The sequence below is a fragment of the Alligator mississippiensis genome, chromosome 8 (assembly GCF_030867095.1).
Source record: "Alligator mississippiensis isolate rAllMis1 chromosome 8, rAllMis1, whole genome shotgun sequence".
In the NCBI taxonomy this organism is placed as follows: domain Eukaryota; kingdom Metazoa; phylum Chordata; order Crocodylia; family Alligatoridae; genus Alligator; species Alligator mississippiensis.
In genome coordinates, this window is record NC_081831.1 from 25722396 (window position 1) to 25729676 (window position 7281).

The following is a 7281-nucleotide window of genomic DNA, read 5'->3' on the forward strand; positions in this document are numbered from 1 at the left end:
GGGCCACTGGCCTCCCTGAGAAATTCTGTGTGCAGGTGGAGCATAAGGCATTTGCAGAGCCAGCCCTGAGACTCTGAAGGTCTCCACATACTGCCCAGGCTGCCCCAGACCTCCAGGGGGTCGCATATGGCTCACCACCCCCCAGCCTAGATGGTCTGTTTTGTTTCGTAGATTCATAGAAGTTAGGGTCGGAAGGGACCTCAATAGATCATCGAGTCCGACCCCCTGCATAGGCAGGAAAGAGTGCTGGGTCTAGATGACCCCAGCTAGATGCTTATCTAACCTCCTCTTGAAGACCCCCAGGGTAGGGGAGAGCACCACCTCCCTTGGGAGCCCGTTCCAGACCTTGGCCACTCGAACTGTGAAGAAGTTCTTCCTAATGTCCAATCTAAATCTGCTCTCTGCTAGCTTGTGGCCATTATTTCTTGTAACCCCCGGGGGTGCCTTGGTGAATAAAACCTCACCAATTCCCTTCTGTGCCCCCGTGATGAACTTATAGGCAGCCACAAGGTCGCCTCTCAACCTTCTCTTGCGGAGGCTGAAAAGGTCCAGTTTCTCTAGTCTCTCCTCATAGGGCTTGGCCTGCAAGCCCTTAACCATACGAGTGGCCCTTCTCTGGACTCTCTCCAGGTTATCCGCATCTCTCTTGTTAGTTCAGAGTGTTTATAAAGAAGCCTAATTTTGGAGATGGCTGCATCCATCACAATGACTCATGTGAGCCAGGCTTTTTGCTACAAGAACAGATCACCACATACTCACACACACACCTATTGCTTCTCCGTGGCAAATAAGCTGCTAGCCAGCTTCACCATCCTTTACACTCCTTATATTCTGAGTCAGTTTAGCCTAGAATGAATCCATGCTTTCTGGAGCTTCTGGGTGGATTCAACGTACTCATGGTGTTTCTTTTCCCAGCAGGCACTCAGAACAGGATGCACGTTTCTCTGGCTGAGAGAGAAGTAATTAACATTTCTTCTCAACCTGCTTCAGTCCCTGGGACACTGGACAGATTTGTTAGACCTCTGCCATCGAGAGCCAGGGCTCACCCAGCTCTGCTCTGTCAGTGTTTGCAAAAGGACAGTCCATGACAGTCAACCAGCCCATAGCTGGTGCCCTCTAGAAGGGAAAGGCCCCCAACCTATTCCCCACCCTCTGAACCAGCCAGTCCCTGTGCCTCCACCCTCTCCCCAAGAAACAGTGAGGAGACAGCAAAAACACCCACATTTTGTATGAGAGAGCCCTTACAATAGGCCCCTCCTGCCCTGAGATATGTGTTCTTGGCAGGTGTTTATAGCTCTTGTAGAGACAAGTGACAACATTTAATCACGTGACAGTGGTAATGACTCAGGCGATATCATTAACAGTCTGCTGTGTATTTCCTTTGAAATAGTAAAGATTTCTATTTGATATAAAATACGATACAAAAAAACTCTGCTGCCTTGTGGGTACGCTTTCGTTGGGGATAAGCGAGGAGCCGGTGCTTCCTCTTGTCATTGACTACTTCCAGTCCTGGTGTCATTTGCTGGAAACGGAGGGGCAGCTGATTTTGGTATTTTCCTCTGCTTCTCCCTCGGCTGCATAGATGGTAGCTTGGGGCTGAACTTGCAGGTCTTCCTTCCCGTGTTTCCTGCTTGGTGCTGGCAGGGCCAGTGCTCCAGGCTTGGGAGGAGAGAGGTCAGCAAGACCTCCACGGTGCCACCACAGTGCTGCCAGGCTCTAGGATGGACCAGGTGAGAGGGGACAGTCACCGCACCACCTGTACCCTGCCCTGGGCACAAAGGGTCTGAGTCCTTCATGCCCCTGGACTCCCGCAGGGCACAGGGCCCCACCGGGCACCCCCGGTCCCTGAACACGGCCCACCCCAGCCGCGGGAGCATGGCCAACCAATGAATCTACCTCTCCCCTGATGGACAGATTAGGGGTTGCTCTGGGCCCTGCTCTCTCGTGGATGAGATCCTGTTGAGGAAGGATGAGGGAGTCAATACAGGGGACATGGGCCCACACATGTGCATGCACATGGCAGCCACCAGCACAGGCTCGCAGGCACATATACACATGTACACACACTGCTGTCCCTGACACAGACACACACAGCACACTCTGCCCCAGGGCATGGGGGCACAGTTTGCCAGGGGCTGGGGCAGCAAGTATTACTTGGGGCGCAAAGGACTTCAGCGCAGGATGTATCCAATGTGTCCATCTTCCCAGGCCCTGCTGGTGTGTGCGGGGCGCTGGGTTGCTCTGAGCCACAGCTCTCTTCTGTGGAGCCTCCACCATGACCCTGCTCTTAGGGCTTCTGTCCAGGCCCTAGGAGAGAAGGAGAGGGGACAGTCGCCATGCAGCAGTGCCCTCCACTGACACCGAGGGTCCGAGCCCCTCACATCTGGGAGCCCATAAGGGAGGCCTGGAAGCCCCTGGATTTGGCCCGCCCCTGCCCTGGGGCACTGCCAGTTGGGGGACCTACCACTCCCTGCACGGCCAGTGTGGGCAGCTTCTGTCTGTGCCACAGAGTCTCGGGGCGCAGCAGCTGTTGAGGGGAAGAATGGGAGAGTCATTGTGAGGAGCAGCGAGTGCCTGCTGGGGACACGGCCTCACATGCATGCACACACACAGGCCAGCCACCAGCATGAGCTCACATGTATATGTACACACTGCACCCCACTGGACACACACATCTCTGCCAGATGAACATCTTTGTACCTCTGTATGCGTCCCCAGAGCACATGGGCAACTCCATGCTACCACCCCTCAAGCACACACGTCTGTACAAACCCAGGGCTTGTGGGCAAAGCCCTCCATAGTCCATGCCTCCTTTTCCCCTTCTCTATCAGACAGATACCAGAGGTCCCAGTACTGGGAGATGCTCAGAGACAGGAGCCAGAGGAGTCCTAGCCTGGCCTCTCAGGGCACCTAGGGATTGCAGGGGTCTTTGGGGAGAGGATTTCAGACCGCTCAGCCAGGGCATGGCACAGGGAAGGCTGGGCCAGGACTGGATTGGTCCCCATGGCCAAGGTGAGGCTTTTCTTGCAGGAGGCATGCCAGGCCAGGGGACAGGTTGGGGTAGGGAGGGCTCAGCAGGTTATCACCTGCATGTCCAAGGCTCAGGGCAGAGCTCTGCCAGCACCTCACAGTCACTCACCTGGCTCTTGCCCTGCACACATCAGTGGTCCCCACGTCTTCCCCCTCTTCCTGTTGGCACTGTGAGTGCAGCAGCAGGGGGGGCTGCACCCAGACCGGTCTGTTTGTCAGCCTCTGTCTGCCAGGAGGAGGCTGTGGGGTCAGCTGCAACCCAGATCCTCTGGGTATCTGCAGTTGGGGCAGCTGGAGGAGAAGAGCTGCTCAGCAGAAGCCCCCTTGCCATCCCTTTCCTCCAGCAGCCTGCAAGCCACTTCGTGCACCTGCAGGGAACCTTTCAGGTTTTTCCAAGCCTGCGCTGACCCAGCCATGGTTCCTGAAGCTCCCACCCATCAACAGCCTACAGCATCTCTGCTTCCAGGAAAGCTCTGCTCAGCCCATGCCCAGGTACGCAGAAGGCCCTGGGGAGGACTCTGCCAGTTCATGCCCCAACCACAGACCACAGCCACGGTCACAGAGCTCAGGAAGTCTCGTGGCCATCCCAGTTCCTTCCCTTATGGTGTGAAGCGCCGCTCAGCTGGACCAGAGGCCTCTGGCTGAAGAGCTAAGAGGGCAGGGAGCAGGGAACGAGCAGCCCCGGCCACCACCACAAGCACATAGTACCCTCATGCCAGCAGGAGGCTGGAGCACCAGGAACTCCCATGCCAGCCTCACACCTCCTTGCAAACCCCCAAGGTGTTGCTGGCTCCTTACCCTCGCTGGGCTATCTCTCGGCCGTCTCTCCCTGCCGCCTGGGCCAGAGCAGCTGGTTGGAAATGGGAGAGTGATGGGAGCGAGCTACCAAGTGCTGGGACCCCAAGACCATGGGGACCTGAGCTCTTCCCTACCTACCATCACTAAGATCTATTATCTATTCTATCTACTTTATTCAACTCTATCTATCTAAAGTTTATCTCCTCCTTCTATCTGCTCTCCTAACTACTATCTACTCTAGTATCTCTAAACTCTCTACAACTCTCTACTGGCTACTAATCTGTCTAATCTAATCTAATATAATCTAATCTCCAAACTCTAAACTCTCTCAAACAAACAAACCTCTTCCTACACCTTAGCTGAGTCTCTCGGGTTGCGCTGAGACTGACCAGAAAGCACCAGGGGCTAGGATTTATTCCCTGCCCATCCCTGGTCTCTGTGGCGATGGAGTGACATGGGAGCTACATCACAAAGCAGCTTGTGCCAGGCCCTGTACATGGCAGTCGGGCAGGGACCCTGGGCCACATCCTGCCTCCCCTCCCTCCCTCCTCCCCCGACTACAAAAGGCCTCTCACTGGGCCTCAGGTGTCCAAGCACGATCTGATTCTGCCCCAAACGGTTAACACCAAGCGGGTCCTTCTCCTCTCCATGGACAGTCACTGGCTGAAGGCTCGGATGGGCACAAGGAGTCATGGGCACAGAGTTTCAGGGTCTGCAGCAGGCTGGGGCAGGACCCCATGCAGATCAGACAGCCCTAGCAGAGCTGGGCTGGCAGGGCCCTCAGGAGGGCTCGTCTAGTCCAGCCCCTGCCCAGGGCAGGATCAGTCCTGTCTGAACCCCCCAGCCAAGGCACAGGAGGAGCTGGTTCAAACGTGCTTAGCAGCCCCCAGGGCAGATGGAAGACAGATCCTCCACAGCAAAGGAGGCCACCCCCTCTCTGTGCTGAACTGACCTGGGGGCCCTGCACCCTCCTGCCACATGGACATTACCTACTGTCCCAGGCATCTCCCGCCAGCAGGGCTCCATCACCTGTCACCTCCTCCCATGGGCCATGGCCAGAGAGGGGGTGGCCTCCTTTGCTGTGGGGGAAGAGGACCATGGCCCTCCTCCCATGGACCATGTAGGGAGCATGTAGCTGCCCTTCGCCCCCCAGGCACCCTGCAGTGCCCTGTCTGCTGAGCCCCTACACACCCTGGCACAGGGAAGGACTCACACCACCCAAAACAGAACCCCCTGCTCCAGGTGCAGTGGTCCCTCCTGGGCAGCCCATGGACCCGACCCATCTGGTGTAACCCTGGGACCAGCTGCAGCCAAGGGAGAAGTGGAGGAAATACCTGAATCACCTGCCCCACCCATGTCCAGCACATGACACCAGGACTGGAAGGAGTCGATGACAAGAGCAAATGCACCAAGCAGGAAACGTGAGAAGGAAGAGCTGTGAGTTCAGCACCAAGCCACCCACAATGCAACAGAGGAAGAAGAAAAGGAAGATACTGAAATCAGTTGCACTCCGTGTCCAGCAAATGACACCAGGGCTGGGAGGAATGGATGAGAAGAACGAATGCCAGCTCCTCGCTGCCATAAGCAATGGCCCCAGCTCCTGGTACTTGTCAGGCTCTGCCCCACGGCCCATCCCCTGCCCTCCACAGAGCGGTGCCACATCCACCCTGCCCACGTGGGAGCCACGCTGGCCTCTCATCCCATTGCCGGTTCGCGGTGAATCTGCACTGTGGGAACAGCGATGTCACCTTCCACTTCCACCTGCGCTGTGATGAGAACGGCCCGTGGTCACGTGCGACATGGAGCAGGGTGGGAGCTGCTGGAAGAGGAGGAGCGGGACGACCCCGTGCCCTTCCAGCCGGGCGCCTGCCTCATGGTGATGGCGGGTGTCCAGAGTCAGTGCTACCAGGCCCAGGCGCGGGGGAGCCTGCCTGTCCCTTCCTGGACGGAGCGCAACCCTGCCAGGCCATTTCCCACCACAGCCCGATGAACGGTCGGTCTTTCTCTTCATGGACACGGCCCTGCTCTGCCAGAAACTGTCTTCACCGCGGCCCTGGCCAATTGCGTCTGTCCTCACATGCGCTGACCCTGCTCTTCTGGGACATTCCCTCACCACGGCCATGACGGACGGCCCCAGCGTCCCCTCATGGACACAGCCCTGCTCGGCCAGGCTCATCCCCCCACGGCCTTCACTGAGTGCCCATCGGTCCTTCAACAGACACGGCTGTGCTGGGAGACCCTGCCCCAACATGGACCTGACCAACTGCCAGCTGTCCCGCCTGTCCCCGCACAGCTCGGTGCCCCACCAGGCCACAGACAAAGGGCTAGGGAGTTGAAGAAGGGCCATGTCTGTGAGGGCAGAAACCAGCAGTCAGGGCTTCTCCTTGGCGGGGTGGTTTATGTGACCACCACCCCACGACTGTCAGAGCAGGCACCTGGGCAAGAGGGTGGAGGAGTGGAGGCTGCCCTAGACCCAGCACAGCCGCCTCAGATTGCTGAGAGTCCAAAGGCCAGACCGAGTTCAGACCTTCAGTGCCTCCATGGTTGTAGCTTCTGTCAGAGAGCGACAAATCAGGGCTGCTCCTGACTGCTGAACACCTCAGCAAGGGCACATTTCTCTCAGGGTGATGTCCCCAAGTTTTTCTCTAGCCAAGGAGTACCCACAGGGCAGTAGGGTTTTGTTGTACTGTATATTTATATAGAGTAGAAAACTTTAATATTTAATAGAAAATATACAACAAGCTGCTTTATGATATCATCTGAGTCATTACCACTGTCATGTAATTAAGTGTTGTTACCTGTCCCTACAAGAGCTATAAACACCTGCCATAACACGTATCCCAGGGCAGGAGGGTCCCATTGTAAGGGCTCTCCCTGTGTGCAGGTTTTGCTGAGCACACTGTTTCCTAGGCTGGATCCACCTGCAGGGAATGAGCTGCTTTCCTATTGAGCTGAGCTGCTGGGAAGGGCCTGCTTGTCATGAGTGCAAGATGCAGGAACCTGCTAGGATCACCCCAACATGGAAGGATCTGAAATCTCAGTGTAACCCCCTTGTACTAAATGAGCGGCTTTTCCAAAATGCATCCAGCTTGGGGAGGACCAGTAAGACCCTCTTGAGGGTGGTCTGCTGGGGAGTGGTGGTGGCTGGTGGCCTTGTTGGAAGAAGAGGTAAACTATCCTAGCAGCCCAGCTTGGGAGTGGGCGGCAGCTGGCCCCAGAGGGGAGTGTTGTGAAGAAAGCAGGGGCCCAGCCTGGCCCAGCCTCATGCCCAGCTCAGGCCTCCAGAGCTGGGGCCTGTGATCACTACACCCAGCTTTGCTGAGCCCCTGGAGGCCCCAGACCAGGGCTAAGACTTGCAGGAGGGCTGCAGGGCCCAGGAACCACCCTCGTCTCCTGTCTCCCAGCTCTGCAGGCTGGGCTGGCTCACAGGAGTGACAGCGACTGACAGCCAGC

The 7281-nt window shown here is 57.0% G+C and overlaps 1 long non-coding RNA gene across 1 annotated transcript; it reads right to left on the reverse strand.

Annotated features, from left to right (window-relative positions):
• Positions 1-1320: 1320 nt before the first annotated feature.
• On the reverse strand, positions 1321-4731 carry LOC109280845 (uncharacterized). Its single transcript, XR_002087290.2, has 3 exons — positions 2155-4731; positions 1897-1956; positions 1321-1716 (listed from the first exon to the last, which is right to left on the reverse strand). It is a non-coding gene; the product is annotated as an uncharacterized LOC109280845 (long non-coding RNA).
• Between the last annotated feature and the right edge of the window lie 2550 nt (positions 4732-7281).